We start from the raw sequence: 18,265 nt of genomic DNA, 5'->3' as shown, positions 1-18,265 counted from the left end.
GGAAAACACGTGGTCATCACGTCATAAAATTAGGAGTAAGCTATATAGTAAAAAAAAAAAAAAGATAAACATTGTTTGCGATTAAGATTCCGTAATAAATATCAAATCGAAATCCAAGTAGTGACGTCAGAGCCATAGAAGATTGAAGAACGCTTTTTTCGACTGATGCGTGGAAAGACATGATGTGTTCAGCATTGAAAAAATTGTATAAAAAAACCTATTGCGTATTTTTAAGAACTTTTTTCTTCTGAAGGGGACGAAATGTTTTTACTATTACCAACTTAAATTTTAGAAATGAGGCTTTGATACTTCTCGCAGGATGATATTAGAAAAATATAAAACCCAGAAAAAAATGCAAAATAAAGGTTTTTTCAAAAATTTATAAAAAATACAAAAATTGCTCTACTTTCAAAAATTTTTTTTCATCATATTTAAAATTAAATTTCCGACCCTATAGTACAAAAAATATTTGTCTGGCGCAATTGGTTCGGGGTCTGTGAGGTTAAAAGTACTAAAAAGTGCTAAAAATCACATAAAACATTAAATAACTTTTTTTCTAATTAAAATATCAAAAATCGAAGCCCGAGGTGCACAACTTCAGCAAAAACTACACCTGTATACCAAATTTTATCTTTCTAGGCCTTACCGTTTTCCCGGGATGCGCGCCACACACACACACACACAAACATCTTATTTTATTATATGTATAGATTAAAAGTTTTTTTCAAATTAATGTTGGCAACCTGTGGCTTTGGTTGTAGTACGAAGCGAAGCAATGTTATAAGACGACGTTTTGTACACTTGTTTCAAAGTTAAAGCAGGTCCGTAATTTAGGGATGCCAATTGACCCCCCGGATTTGAAAAATATTTTAGCATATAAGTACTTATTGTCAAATCCAGGGCTGAAGAGTTGGAGTCGGACTGATTTTGGGATAAAGAAATTGGAATTGATGTTGGGAGTCAAAGGTTTTGGGAAGATTTCGATAGTTGGGAATCTGGCGATCTTTCCTCATTGCCGTCAATTTTTGGCTCCAGTGCCTGCGCGGGAGATATTTTTCGTTGCAAATCTAAACAAAGAAAACCGAAACATCTCTTCACATAGGGTTTATTATAAATTAGCAGGGTTACCAAAATAAAATTATTTATGCCAAAAATAAGACGACCGCGCCAGATTCACAATTATCGAAATATCCCCAAGGTTTAAAATTTTAAGAGTCGGAGTCGGCATATCAAACTCCGCAAATCGTGCTTGAGCAGTCAGAATCGGAGTCGGACTGAATTCGGAGTAAAGGCGTCGAAGCTGAAATCGGTCAGTTTTCCTCCGACTCTGCAATCCTGGTCAAATCAAAGGTTTACTGCAAGGGGCAGTTCTAAGCCTGATTCTTTTCACTATAATAATAAATGATTTAATCGACCCTATTCCAAGATATTTGTCCCGGGCACAAATATCTTGCTGTTTGCCGATAACATGACTTTTTGGTGTACTCGTTACCTAAATGAGGCATTCTATTATTAGTATACTAGAAAGTTGCCCGTCAAGGTATGACGGATGAAAATTGCTTCTACATTTGAACGAAGCCATTGCCTATTCGGTGATATTTTGATGGTTGAAATTTTAACCTTAACTCTAGTGGATGAACCTTAAACTCCAGTAGGTAGCGTTCATTGTTGACCATTTTAACTTCCTTTTACAAAAAAGGAAGTACTGTATTCACGAAAAAATTTTCACTCAAAAATTGACTCTCGTCCCCGAATGAATATTGAGTTTTTTTTCGGCTCGATCACACGTGGATAAGAGCCTAAGAACGTATAGACACGCAAAATATCCATAATGAGGATTCCCGAGTTAATTACAACTAATTTTCTCGTGACGTCTGTATGTATGTATGTATGTGCATATGTGCGTATGTATGTCGCATAACTCAAGAACGGAATGTCCTAAAAAGTTGAAATTTGGAACGTAGAGTCCTAGTGGGGTCTAGTAGTGCACTTCTCTTCTTTTGGTTGCATTCGGGTGTTTCTAAAGGGGTCTTTTGCCCCTTTTAGGTGGGAAATCAATGTTAATTTCGATGTAAATTTAAGTGGTGTTATAATTTGGCGGACACTTGGCGATATATCGCCAGTCTTTTGGTCGCCAAGTTTAGACGCCAACTTGGCGACAAATTTGGCGGATTTTTTTTTCTTTTTTTAAATCTGTTTCAATTGGCCATTGTTGGTGATGGGGATATTTAGAGAGTAAACTATTGAATCACATTAAAATTGCCAGTAATGGGGAAATGACATTAAATTGGAGTAAAAGGAATTCATGTGATGCACACATCAGCTCGTTTCGTTTCTTCATTCCCCTGAAATGACACAGGCTTACCAGTAAAATAGTTAAGTTACCGGATCGAGTTCAGCCTTGTCACAATAAAGCTTTTTCCTGCACGTTAAATATAACCAAAACGTATTATCAGGATATCATGCCGTGGCGCGAGTTTCATTGTTGAAACACTCGCATTACTCGATCAGCGGCTATTATATATAAGAGGATGAGCGTGACCAAACATGGCCACACAGTAGTTCATCATGCACAATATCTCAAGCCACCGATCGGTAAATCCCGCCTGGGGGGAATTTTTGGCTGGGAAAGTGGAGAAATCTCCTCATTCCCATCGAGCCTTCTATTTTATCGGGCTCTAATTCTGAGAACTTAATTTTAATAAGACTTCGGTTCGCAGAAAACCAGTTTCCGTTACAAAGTTCAGACGCTCACCCTTTGTGACAGTTCGCGCCTCCGTTACACGTAACTTCGCTCGGCTAATCAACTGCTGGGGAATCCGAAACTGCCAGCTAGCGATCGGAATTATTCAAATGTCTGTACGTGTTAATCATTCGCGAGTGAAATGTCACTGCGCATTTGTAAATGGCGAGCTGGGAAGCGGGAGTATTATTTTGCAGCATAAGCCGATTCTAAATGCTTTAAAGTATTATTTGATGAAAACGTCGACATTTTTGTTTACAGCGTGTTCTTCATAAGTTAATTAGAAATAACACGACAAATGCGCAAGCTTATGTATGTGAAAACAGATGCAGATACAGACATTTTTATTTATTTATTATTATTCTTTATTTATTTATTTATTTATTTATTTATTTATTATTATTATTATTATTTTTTTTTTTTTGAGTAATCACGAATTTCTTACTATCCTCACTTGACCAAAGGTGATGTTGCTCTGATTTCAGATTACCATGACGACGGTTGTTTTTTAATGCTTATTAAGAGAGGGAAATATTCGTCGTCACAGCTACAAATTGTCTGCGGTTTGATTTCATTCATATTTTTTTCAGGGCCTAACCACAGCCATCTTAACACAAGGCCTGCGCGCTCATTCAACATGGCCGCCCGTGAAGGCGGTTTGTTTACATCTCATAATAGTTCTACCGTGAATAAAAATTTAAGATTTTTTTTAAATCCATTGAGAAAGTAAATGGTTTTCACGTGAAGTACTCTGATACATCTCCCATTTAAAACTTTATATCGTTTAGGATTTAATATCGACACAAATAGTTCTTAAATAGTAAATTAAATTAAACTGTATACATGTGACTCATTAAAATATTACGCAACATTATACAGATAAGAAAGGAAAATGAAAATTTATTTGCATGGATATGAAGAAAATACTCTTGAAATTTAAATCCTAACGTAAAAGAAAGTACGAAATAAATTTTGCTTACTGTAAATTGTAAAATGAGTTAAGATAAACGTGAAGTGCATATTGTTATTCATAATCTAATAATAATTTTTCCCGCGAATGATTAACAGTAGTATTTATTTTCTTTGATATAAATGTAAACAAATGAAACAATAATATAAATTGGAATTAAAAACCTATATATTTAGACATTTTTCTAACTGTTAAAAATAAAAAAAAACAGCATACATTTTTGAGAAATGAATCGCTATAATACCCAATAATAATTACGAAACATCTAAACAAATGAAACAAACCAAAGAATTGATATATTATGACAATACTGATGCATATATTTCAGAGCAAAAATTGTATGGATTTATCATAAGTTTTTACTGGGAATCTATTTATTGTGAGTTAACTTCTTTATTTTTCTTTTACCTACTTTTTCATTACTACTTCTCATTCTTTTCTTTTTTTTTTGAAAAGTTATTCAATTGTGGTGTTCCCATAGGGTATACTCGATACGCCGTATACTCTCAAACATTTTTTAGACATATAGCGTATACCCTCAAGCTTCATAAATTTTCATATTATGACATGCATTTGATCACATACACAAATTGTGCGTAATGGATTACTGGGAGTAAACGCTGAGAATAATTGATGGGAACATCATTGTAAAACAGTATTTTATAAATCGTTTGCATTACATTCGCAAAATTAAGAAAATGTTGTGAGACCAAAGCTTGTAATGATCATGTACCAGATTTCTAATGCATGGCTCGCAAATATTTGCTAAAAGCTTTAATTAATTTTCATTTGATACGAATTCCTCCTAAAAATTTTCCACAACATTTTGAAATATATTTGTACAAATAGAAGGTGCTTTAAAAGTTGAAACAGTTGGCCCTTTTAAAGAGCCGCGGTCTAATGTATCTATTAAACTGCACCCTTCAGATAATTTATGTAAAAAGTTCCTTTAAACATTAGTTACAAAAAAAAAATATTGCTTAAACTGAGGGCAAAAAAGCTTCGTCACTAAAATCGAAAGTAATAAAAATATATAGCATGAAAAAAAAACCATACATAAAAATGTGTACCTTACAGTAATAGAATACAGTACCTTACAGTAATGGAAGCCGCTTTGAAATATAAAACAATTGGTCTTTCCAAAATGCAGCTATTTATTGTATTCTACTAAAACGCACTCTTCAGACAATTCATGCTAAAAAGTTCCTTGAAACAATATTTACAAAATATAATAATTACCCAAAGTGGGGGCTAAAAACCTTCGTCACTAAAATCGAAAGTAATGAAAATGTATAGCATGAAAAAAACCACACATAAAAATTTGTACCTTACAGGGAAAAAATCATTAAAAAAATAATTTAACTAGTATTTATTTTTCATTATCGATTCTATTAAAAAAAAGCATTGATAATCAGACTTACCTTCTTGAAAACATGTTATAGTCCAAAAATGTAGCTTCCAAACATATTCGGAAATGTTAAAACGTTAAATGTTCACTACTAAAGCATCCCAACGGTTTCTGCAGCGTTAAGCACAACAATACAAAGAAAGAGAAAAATAACATCATTCCAAGTCTTCATTAAAAGACTGCTGAATAACGTAAACTGAACATTCACACATACTTTTCGAATAATTATTACTTTGCTAACTAATTCCAGAGTTGTTTTGCAACGATCAGCTAGTCCACGAACGTTGTTTGAACTAAAGGGAATTTACCGCTCATCGCATCTGCAAGGTCACGTGACATCGATTGCGCAATACAGCACGTAGGCCTGATATAAAGAAGGCTGTGGTCTAACTCAAACCACCCATTTACCAAACATTTTACCATCACATTAACCAAAAAAAAAAGTTTAAAATTACGTTTTTTCAGGAAAAAGCACAAATATAGATGAACTTTAACAGCAAAACTTCATCTAAATAAAAAAAATTCCAGATAATTAATTCTCCTCATTTATGATTGGTAAGAAAAAAAATATCACATAACGGTGCACTCTGTAAAAGAAACCTTTATGATAAGTGTACGGGTGCAAATTGGCCATAATAACTATGACATATTTATTGCTGCATCTAGTGATTGCAATACCGGTAAACCGGAATACCGAATACCGGTATTTCGAGCTGGTTTGCAATTTCATAATAACCGGTGTTTGTTGACGTAAAACACCGGTATTTTCGGTATTAGCTGAAAATGATAAATATACTTTTATTAAAGAGTTTTCAGATTAACTAGTTACAGTGATTCTCAACTTCTCAACCTGTGGGACGCCTCTCCCCTATGGGGGCACGAGCAAGCCCGAGAGGGGGCGCGAAAATATCCAGGAGAAAATATTATTTAAAAGAATTGATTAACTGACTAAATGGAAAAGCGTACATAGAAATAGAAAAGAAAACGCATTTCAACATATTTAATAATTATTTTATTAAAGTAAACAACTTCTCAATCAAAACTTACGAAATAAAAATATACCAAATTAATAAGAAATTTCGTAATTATTATAGTGACTTCCTTATGCTTGTCTTGAAGAACAAAATTTTCCGAAGGAAGGCTTAATACTATTAAAAATAGCCACTCTCAATTCTCTTTCTAAATTTTGCCGAGATCTATATTTTGTCTTCAAAGAAGATACAGCGGAAAATTCAGTTTCACAAAGGTAGGATGTTGAAAATTCTAATAGAATGCGAAATGCCCTTATTTATAGTGCGAAAAAAGAATTCTCTACTCCTGCTGACCAAAATTCAAATAGTGATTTATTTTCAAATTGTCTTTTGGTTTCACCACTTGTCGTAAAGTCTATGAATTTTTCTTCCTCATCAATGAAGAATCTTTCGGGAATCTTATGAAATGGATCTCTAACCCACTCGTAACTTGCTATCAGTTTGTCGTTAGCTTCTTCAGAGCGTTGCAAATTTTAGTACTGTTAGCAGGGCCGATCCTAGGGTGTCGACCGCCCGTGTGCAAAGACCTAATGTGCCACCCCTCAAGAGTATGTGTGCCCCTCATTAGCATATTTTGACTAATCTTTAACGTCGATATAAATCTTTCTTTAAATTTCTATGCCAAGTTCGAATTTAAAAAAGGGTGGGGGGTGGGGCAGAAGAATGATCTTATAAAAAGGAAGAAATTTTTCATAGTAAGAAACTCCTTAGGTACAATTTATATCTTTGAAAAAAGTAATAGATACCAAAATTTACTAGTCGTAAAAACGCATTTTATAGTAAGATAAATAAATACCTTTGTGCTGTTGTAAAGAAACGAAAAGTAACAACGTACAAAAAGCACAAATTCGCAGATTACCATCTGCGAATTTGTGCTTTTTATACGTTGTCACTTTTCGCATTTTATAGTCTTTCTTCGGTGACATCAGAGAAGGGACGGAGGAAGGGGAAGCGTGGGAGGAGGTGTCAGGAGTTCAAGGGAGGATGATTGCTCCAAGAAAATTATCGAAATTGGCGTATGAAAAATATTTTTAGTTAATCTTTAGTTGTGTTTGGTTGCAAGGACAAAACAGTCAAGTATATTCAAGGTGCATGGAGAAATTTTCGAAATTGACGTCAAATATCGCAATTTTATGAACTTTTTTCCAGACTTTAGGTGAAAGTAATGTTGCAGTTCTTTCCTAAAATTCTTTTAAAATTGAAATCAATTTGAAGCTATTTTTTAAGACTGTAGCTTAGGAAGGATCGGCGTTCTTCCCGAAAAATCTCCGAAACTGAAATTTTAAACCCGCAATTTTGGGTTACCTTTGTTGACGTTGCAAGAGGGAGGGAGATTCAACAATCGTTTCTTATCGAAAGATTTCGAAATATAAGTTTAAAACTAGTGATGTGCCGGATCGTTAAAAACGTAGATCTGCGGATACGGATCCGGATCCGGATCATTAGTGTCAAGATCCGCGGATACGGATACGGATCTCAAAAAAAAAAAAAAAAAAAACAATTCAACTATCCAAGTGTAAAATTTGTTACGGAAGGTATTCTCGTAAGAATAATGGCAGTTTCTTCAAAAAATGTCAACTGCGGCAAAAATATAATCAAGACTATGATTTACTCTTTAAAGAAATCTTCGTTAAAATTGAGGGAAAATTGGAAGGAATGGGCCAGCGCTGCATTAATGCTTAGATGGAATGTGAAAAATTATTTCTAGCATACTCGGTAGATGTAGGATACATGAGCAAGAGTGTAAAGCTGCTACTGGACAGGCTAGAAATAATTTTTTGCATTTTATTTCAGCATAAATGCAGCGCTGACTCATTCCACCGAAATTACTTCGACCGACGAAATACAGAGCCGGGAACACCTTCACAAATAGTAAATAGAGAATTTAGTCACACTTTTTTTGAAGGTTGCCGAGAAAAACAAAAATGAAAAATAACAGAAACCCCAATCAATAGCAAAAAATAATATTAAATTTAAAAAAAATAACATATCCCAGAGAGCCCACCTCATATTAAGATTAATTTCGCGGGTCAGATTACACATTTGAAATTGCTACCAATCACGCGTATAAAAGCTTAGAATTGCATTTAAAATTTACTTAACAAGATTATAGCTCTTACTGTATATAAGTTGGAAGTTTCAAATAAATATCAAACGCAGAAAACTTCGTTCTTTCAATTAGGGCCAACATTTTTAACGTACGGGTAAATTTTTACTGCCATAATTTTGAAAAACGTTAAATCGGTTTTTAATTAATATCTCCGGTAATTAAAGTTCTACAAAAATGAGGCCAAGCTAAGAACACTTTCGATCAAGTCACCTTTTGAACGAAAAATGAACTATCAAAATCGGTTCATCAGTTTAGGAGCTACGATGCCACAAAAAGACACACTGATACACCCTTTTATTCCCCTTCTTTTTTGCAATGGGGGGGGGGGGGGTACAAATTGGCTTCTGAAATGATACCTTATAATTTAAATAGGGAATAAAACCTAATTACAACGAAATTTAAGAATCTTTTATTCAATTATTTAAAAATTTTTAGAATAGAAATGATCCGTTTAAGATCCGTCAAAAAAGTAACGGATACATATCTTTATTTTCCCTAGGATATCCGTGGATACGGATACGGATATCCGGAACATCACTAATCCTAAGTTAACGCTCTTTCTCCCCCCCCCCCCAAAAAAAAAAGAAAGAAACACACATTTCGGTGAACAATTATGATACCAACATTTAATAATGTAAGTAGTTTTCAATAAAGAAAAATAAGTTGCGTCGATATTAACAAATATCAAGTTTCCCCCAATTTTTCTAATAAACACATACAACAATTTTCATTTCTTAAATAGTATATTATCGATTACATTTATTAACGTTTTTCTTTTTCTTAGTGTATGGTATGATTATTTAAATTTATTATTAATATTAACATAATTTCAGTCCAAACAACATGATAAAATTACCTTTAGCATAACATGAGAATATTCTATATTTGATCAGTATGTATTTAAATTCAGTAAATAAATAAGAAAAAGGTAGAGAATAACAAGATTATATATAGTAACGAAAATTTTCAACACATTGTATCATATCCACATGATTTTAAAATAATTTTATTGGATTCAAAAAAAAAAAAAAAAAGAAAGAAAGAAAAAGAAAATCTTATAATTATCAATATTAAACCGAATTTAACACAAGCGAAAAATTTAAATTTTAACTATCACAGACTTATATTTAAAGAGGAACAACCTACACCTTAAATATCTTCGTTAAATTTTCCCACCCACTATTTGTAGAAGCGTTCACAAATTTACAATTCAATTTGAAATGTGTTCTGCATAAAAATGGAAATATACTTCTAGTCTAGTCAATGAACACATTGTAGCGTGCATGGAATATGTGATAATTTTTGACTTCAGAATATTTTTAGGGGCAGTTAGTAAGTAAAAATACTAAAAGTCCCCGCCCCTATGGTGTGAGCTAAAGGTGGGAGGGAGGGGGAAGGAAATTTTGGGATTTTCGAGAAAATGTCGGAAACGGTGGAAAAAAATGCATTTAAAATAAAAATTCAAGCTAAATAAACTTCCTACGAAACTGTTTCTACACATATTTGTCAAGTTTCCTATAATTTTAAGGGTATATGTTATGAAAAATCGATGATTTCGGAAAAATTCTCCCTTTTTGTCACACATTTGCTCCTAGTGTCTCCCAGGATCACAGTATTAATGAAAATTGCCAAGAACAAAGTTGTAGAGCTTTAAATTTCCTTCAATTTTATATGCTATTTTGTTATATTTTATTCAACCAATCAAAAGTTACAGAATTTCAAACACGCACTTTCATGGCAAAAAATGGAACACGTGCCATTTACAAATTTGAAATTGACTCGAAAGGATCGCGCAGTTCCTCTTTCCTCAATGAATTCGACAATCCTGATGGAAAATAAAGAAGTATTTGTGAATTACTATAACACAAATGATGCTTAAGTGGGGGGGGGGGAGGTTGTGAAATTGTGACTTAGTGATAAGGGGGAAGAAAAGAGTAAGAAGAGTGACATCAAGTATTTTTTTAATACGAGTATGTTTATGAAAAGTAGCTTGTAAAACGAACTTTGTGACAAAGGGGGAGGAGGGGGTTATAAATGCAGAAAAAAATGTGATATCATTTATAGACAGCCCTTTACCAAAGAATCGGACGAAAATTTGCAAAATTACGTATATGCAGTATAGTGATGTGGATCGGGTAAATACCCAGCGGGTAGGTAAATATTTTTTGGATATTTACCCGGGTATTTACCCAAGGCCTGGGTAAATACCCAAAAACTGGGTATTTTATAAAAAATGTAAAAAAGTGAATGAGAATTTTTTTTTTTAAATCTAAATATGAAATAATTGGTAAAACTGATATATACATATGTATTACACAGTTTATAATATTTTTTATTGAAAGACTTGATGAAATCATGAAAGAAACATATCGTGAACCAAAGAATCTTTCTCTTCAATGTCATAATTGGAGAAGTATAAGCAATTCATTATGAACTTCAGGATTTCAAAATTGCAATCTAGGTTAGTCATATCCAAAATGAAAAAAAAAAAGGAAGCATGAGGGATGTTTGGAAGAATGAACTGAGAAGTTATTAAGACACTATGGTGTTATTTTTTTACTGATATTTAAGTGATAACATGGAAAATATAGAAACAGTTTTCACATTAATAAGCAAAAAAAAAAGCAAAATTTTCTTTTCTGTTGCTTTGCTCATTTGCATTTGTTCCCCTGTAGGGTGGGAAGGTAAATATTTTTTTGGGTATTTATCCGAAGGCAGGGTAAATCCCCTAGTAATTGCGCATTTTGCAAAAAATTTTTAGGTAGTATTAAAAGGTGACTATTTTCTTTTTTAAACATAAACCCCAAAATAAAAGATTAAAAATTTTAAATGAATTATAAATGTTTATGTATATTATGTGTATATATATATATATATATATATATATATATATATATATATATATATATATATATATATATATATATATATATATATGTGTGTGTGTGTGTGTGTGTGTGTGAGATACAGACTACACCTGAACAATTGAACTAAGTTTGGAGGAAATTTCTGCATAAGATATAGGTAAATAAATAGTAATAATAAATTGAGCGACATTTCGTTACATTTTGATGTCATGCAGGGATATATTACTGGGTTATAAAAGACTAGGACCTTAAAAAATTGATGTTTGCTTTTTTTTTGTAACCAATTAAGCTTTTTTTCTTTTTTGTAGAATGGCTTTTTATATCTGAAATTTGGCTATCAACGTTGATTAGGCATATCCAACACATTTAATGTGAATATCATATTAGAATGCTAAGCTGTTTCACACAATAATTCTTTAAATATGTGATCAAAATACAATTTTTAGGCAAATATTTATTGTTTTGTATATGATTGGTTGTATATATACATAATGGAATACATACAGAAAAGTGTTTTAGTTGAATATAAATTTTTGAAATAAATACCCGGGTATTTACCCATTTTGGGTATTTACCCAGGTATATACCCTGGGTATTTACCCCTAAAAATAAATACCCGGGTATTTTACATCACTAATGCAGTATGAATTGGTGTACTGAGGACGTGCAGAAAGTCAGCACTATACATACTGATTAAGGTGAAAAAACTACGTAAATAAAGCACAAATATTCGAGAAAATGCAGCATATAGCTATTTCAAGGCTACAATGGAGCCTCTTCATCAGTGCAAAAAGCTCACCAACACAACCAGAAGTTGCGAGAGAACTGACAAAAAACCAGGTGGACACCGGTATTTATACCAAAGAGAGCCAACCAATAAGAATACAGGAACATGACAACAAACAACCAATCAGCGAACAGCATGTACGCTCCGGGCTCAAAGCAAGGCAAGAGACACCAATCAGAAGCCAGGAGACAAAAAGAGTGCGAGACACCAAAGAAACAGGAAAGGCAATTATAGAAATTGCTTCCAAATATCATGAAAAAATGGAGTGCTGGAAAAATCATTGACAAGAGAATGAGAATTTTTCCAAATATGGTAAGCTTCCCAGAAATCGAAGTCATAAACCGAAGAACATTTACAAATAATCTTTGCAGATGAAAAATCAAAACAGTGACCAGAAGTCCAGCAATGCTGAGCGATGGAGGAACGAGCAAGTACTTGCTCCCCCGAACTCCAGTGGATTAACCCGAACTCCAGTGGATTAACCCTAAACTCCAGTGGATAGCGCTAATTTTCAACCACTTTTTTGATTCTTCATTCCCCTAAAATGACTGTCTTCCCAGTAAAACAGTTAAGTTACCGGATCGAGTTCAGCCTTTTCACAATAAAGCCTTCCCTGCATGTTAAACATTACCAACACACATTATCAAATTATCATTGCTTGGAGCGAGTTTCATTGATGAAACACGCGCGTTACAGATCATCGGCTATTACTTATATGAGGATTAATGAAGATTTTAACTTCCTGTATTTTCTTCGTGAAATATTTTATGATATTCTGAATCACTCAAGTAGGGAAATGTAGAAACATTTCATTTTTAGTGCTAAGATCTTCACACTTCAGCTTATAAAATATAGGTCGAAAATCTTAGTTCTATTTAAAATAATTTTTTAATTAAAAATTTCCATGACCAAGCCCCCGAAGCCCCCCCCCCCCACCTCGAAAAGAAATTATTACAGATCGTCCTCAATTTGAGGAGAGCCACTAAACTCCTCGTGCTCTAACAACATTGAAGTTAGCATTAAATTGCGTTTTTGGAGCTTCTATTTCAAAAAATTGCCGAGACCCTAACGTTACTAGAGAATGGTCGACAATTGCGTTTTTAAGTCTTTAATTTAAAAAAATGTATGGGGAGGGGTGTCCCAAACCCTGTTATAACACCAAAGAACGACGAAAGTTGAGCTTTTAAAATTACAATTTCAAAAAAATTAAGATCGAGAACCTCTGATCCTTTCTTCCTAATACAATTATGTACGTTTAAAAAATATGCATTTTGAGGACTTTAATTTCAAAACATTGGGAGGGGACGCTTAATCGATCAAAAACTCCTTAAGTCCTATTACTTTCCCTAACGACAACAAGTATGGTCTATATTATTACCGCGTTTTTAAGACATTAATTTCGGAAAATATTGAAGAGATTCCCGGAACTTTTTCTCCTTCCTACATCTCCAAAGATCGCATGAAATTTCGTGTTTAGACTGAAGAAAAATTGAAACTAAGTTCATGTGAAAAAAAAAGGGTGTTCTCCCCCTGCCCTAAAACTAATTTCCAGTTGCGTCAGTTTCGTAACTCTTAGCCAATAGTGTCAATCAATTTATTTGGTATGAAATGTCTTTAGCATGTAATATACATACGTATACATTTGCTTTCAATGCTATTAAAAAAAACTTATGTTTCAATAAATGCATTTAAGTGTACATTTTAACAAAGCATAAAATACATGACATACACCGTCAGCTCAGTTAATTGCAGCCAAGGACTACAGTTTCGTGCTTATTAGCACTCATCAGCCCGGCATAGGAAGTGACTGAGCTGGAGGTGGAAAACCTCTTAAGGAAGGGTGGATAAGGGTGCCAAGCAAACTGGTAGCTAATATAGAATTAGCGCTGACCAGACGAGTGACCGAAGCAATGGTTCGGTTCAACTCGAAGATTGAAGGCGAGGCAAGGTATATTCAAGGGGGGTAACTTACTGAATAAAGCATAAAATGTTTACACAGTTTGTTTTTTTTTGAATAAATTAAATGCCTAAGGTATTTTTTCCACATTATATTTGTTTACAAAACTTCACTCCAGGTGTTAACCATATTTTCCCCCGAATACCAGTGCATGAAGGCGCTCAAAAGACATTTGCACAACGGCGCCGATTGGGCTTGGCGCGGCCCTGGACACTACAGAAACTAGTCGGAGAGTTCATCATTTCCTGCCAGATATAAAACTAAAACAACGCTGCAAACATCCAATAGAAGTACAATTTCGCAGTGCACATGGACCATTTAAATCGTACACAGATTTAAGTTAATTAGCTCACCATTATGTGTATGCAGTCAACCTGGAACTCCTGAACATTACATATTCAACTGTCCTCTAACCAGCTCTTTCCATTGCACTTACAATTCCAACTTTTCTTTTTCCAAAAATGTTACACATAATCTATCTCATCCAGTTACATGCAAGAATATCCAAAAAATAATGTCACTACTCATATCTCAAGCAGATGATTTTAAATATCCAGCCTAAAAACTTTCAAAATTGCCGTTTACATTGTATTTACCAGCCATCCCAGTCTTATTTAGCTTCTTCACTTGTATACTTTGTTCTTTTTATTGTTTATGAGTTTATATTCGTTTCTGTAAATATCAAAATTGTTCCAGCGAATGTCGCTCGTGAACTGCTCTGTTCCCCGCCCCCAGTCACCACATCCGGTTAAACCCTCACCGGGGTTGGTACGGTGGTGATTGGTGGGGTTTAAATAAATTAAACAAAAAACGTTGGCAAATGGAGACGACTGTATAAACCATATGGACATCAATGTCAGTTAGAAAATTGAAACGACGGTCAAACAAGAAGGTTTTTTGTCCAACTTTCATGATAACAGTCAGCTGACAAATCCGCAAATGATGAAGCTGTTGAAAACGAAATACGCTCCGAGCTTTAGGTAATGTTGACGTTGATATTGCGAAGACGGCTATCATCAGAAGACAAAATTCTTTGGTAGCTATCATTTGAGAGGAAATCTTCCTGATTGATCTCTTGATAGCCAAATCCCCAACGGATCACCACACTCTGCTGTCAAAAGTACAAGAAATCAGAAATCATACAACATGTATCTAAGGTATATATGAACAGTTCTTCTTCCCCTGAATCCATTGAGGCTGCTGGGGTCATATGTATCTCTGACGGTATGGTGCTCTAGCAACAGAAAAGTCCTCCAACGAGCTCCGTTACAGATCATTTATCAAAGTAGTTGCAAACATCAAGACTGATCTCTAACTCTGCCGTACCACCAGGTACACCAGTAGCTAGGAACTTAATGGTGAATTACTGGATTGGGGGGTTTGGAAAAGGAGGAATGACCAACTGGTGCCAAAATTCTCGGATTTGGATGTTACTCCTGACGGAATCTTGAAGATGATTTTGACAGATTGCTTTTCTACAAGTGATCGGAAGGTTACTTAGAGAAAATCATTTTTAAACTACTCTGTCGCAAGCTTGCATTGTAAGGGCAGTTGCAACAACGGAATCAAAATATTTATCCAGGACGGAGGGGAAGACGATGACATCAATACATTACCAATTTCTTAGAATAACTTTTATACTGCTGGTGACATGACCCTTTCACCTCAGAATAAAACCAAGATGAAACCTTAAAGATGATATTTTCATTTTCTAATTACTGTCAGTCCATATATTCCATATAAACACTTTCAAAATATGATTAGTAATCTTTACTAATAATAAAGCGGAAAGTCTAACTGTCTGGAAGTCTGGATATCTGTAGGATGTTTGTGGCGCGCATAGCGCCTAAACCGTTCCGCCGATTTTCATGAAATTTGCCGCAAAGTTAGTTTGTAGCATGGGGGTGTGCACCTCGAAGCGATTTTTCGAAAATTCGATTTTATTCTTTTTTCTATTTCAATTTTAAGAACATTTTCCGGAGCAAAATTATCATAAGATGGACGAGTAAATTACAAAATTATCATGACGTGGAACGGGAGAGCGAATGAACATAGCCAATTGGCGAGAAATTCGTCATCCATTATTTGTAAATATACAGGCGAACCGAATGACCTTTTAATTTTTAACTACGGGCAAAGCCTTGCGGGTACCACTAGTAATGTAATAAAAACTAAAATTACAAAAAGGTGCTGCCAGTCAGATACATTTACCTTATTTCTATCATTAGTAAAATTTTCATTATCATGATATAGCATAACATATTCATTTCAATTAGAATAAAGAAATTGAGTACATGCTAGAACTTCATAGTTTTTGATTGTTTGTCAGCTGGGTGTCGCGGTGTTTGGGAATAGGCTTTGTATTTCTTTGGTATCAGGTTTGAATCTGCAGTTCAAGTGTTTAGCCGGTGGATTTTCAAGGCACAGAAAACCGTCAGGGTCCTTGTCACATGATTGCTGCACAAGATCCCTTGAGCGCCTGCTTGACACAGACACTCTGAGACAATAAGATCGAGATAATTTTTTTTTTCTCGGAAAGCATTGGTTTTCAAGAACGCATACCTAAAAAAAAAACCATTAGAATTGTTACATATATGTATAAAAACAATTTTACAATAAATTTAGTTAACTTTTACTTTTATTCGGAACATTTCTCCTGCTGTTTCCGAGATATAATCGAAAACCACAAAATTTGGCTCCCCTTCCCACCTTTAACTTCCCTCCCCCCCAGGGTCGGAGACTTTCAGTATGTTTACTTTTTAATTCTTAAAACAAATATCTTACTGAGGACGTGCTGGCTTTCTGTACTGCCTCAGTTCACTTTCGTTAAACAATGCCATGGGTTTATGGAGCTAATTCGTACTGCATGTACGTAATTCTACAAATCTCCGTCCGATTTCTTGGTAAGGGGCTGTTCATAAATAATGTCTCACTTTTTGTCAACATTTTTGACCCAATCTCCAATTGTCACAAAGTGCTTTTCATAAACTAATTTTTATAAACATATTCGCATTAAGGGGATACCGGACCTTGAAAACAAACTTTTTTAATTATTTATGGATTTGCATGAAATTTTAACCATATACTTTAAACACTAGTACAAGCTTCATTTTAAAATTTCATTAAAAATTTTAATTAGAGGACCAATTATTTAAAAAAATGTAAATAACCTTAACGATAATTAACAAAACTTTGAAAAGTCCCTTGCGTAATTATTTTGATTTCCCAACACTGAAACTTATTTTAAGTCATTCTCTATACTATAATAAATAAAACAAAACTCACAAAATTGTCCTCATACTCAAATAAATTCAAAAAATAAAAATTTCAAAAATTTGACAAAAATTTCTTCTTTTTGAACGTCCAGTGTCCCCGTAAAAATGCTTGACGTCACACTTCTTCTTACTCTTTCCTTCCCACTAGTCACAAAGTCACAATTTTACGAGCCCCCCCCCCCCCCCTTAAGTAATCCACAAGTACTTCTTTATTGCCCGTCAGGATTGTCGATTTCATTGAGGAAAAAGAAAGTGCGCGATCCTTTCAAGTCAGTTTGAAATTTGTGAATGGCAAGTATTCCATTTTTTGCCGTGAAAGTGCGTGTTTGAAATTCTGTAACTTTTGATTAGTAGAATAAAATATAACAAAATAGCATATCAAATTGAAGGAAATTTAAAGCTCTACAATTTTGTCATTGACAATTTTCATGAATACTGATCCTGGGAAGCACTAGGAGCAAATGTGTGACAAAAAGGGAGAATTTTTCCGAAAGTCATCGATTTTTCATAGCATATACCCGGAAAATTATTGAAAATTTGACAAATATGTGTAGAAACAGTATCGTAGGAAATTTATTTAACTTGCATTTTTATTTTAAATGCATTTTTTCCACCGTTTCTGATATTTTCTCAAAAAACCCAAAATTGTCTCCCCCCTCCCTCCCATCTTTAGCTCACCCCCTAGGGGCAGGGACTTTTAGTATGTTTACTTACTAACTAGCCCTAACAATATTCTGAAGGCAAAAATTATCGCATATTCCATGCACGCTATACGCCTGTTTTGAGCACTCATTGACTGGATTATTCGGAATTATATAAATCATAAGTCACTGCCTGAAAGAAAACGTAATCAAATGAATTATTATGCAAAAAAAAGCAATATATAATATATAATATATATATATATATATATATATACATAAAAGTTGTGAGTGAAATATTTTCTTTTCGTTTACTTTCCTTTGACGACATGTATGATGTATCATCTTTCCCAATCAATTGAAACAAGTTTTTAACTTTATTCTTACAAATTTTCGTGAATTTATAGCTGCATTCTGCTAAAGCTATTTAAATGATAACCAAAAAATTAGTGATCAAAATTTCTTTTATGCAACCA

Source organism: Uloborus diversus, chromosome 9, assembly GCF_026930045.1.
Source record: "Uloborus diversus isolate 005 chromosome 9, Udiv.v.3.1, whole genome shotgun sequence".
In the NCBI taxonomy this organism is placed as follows: domain Eukaryota; kingdom Metazoa; phylum Arthropoda; class Arachnida; order Araneae; family Uloboridae; genus Uloborus; species Uloborus diversus.
Note: the sequence above shows the minus strand (reverse complement) of the source record.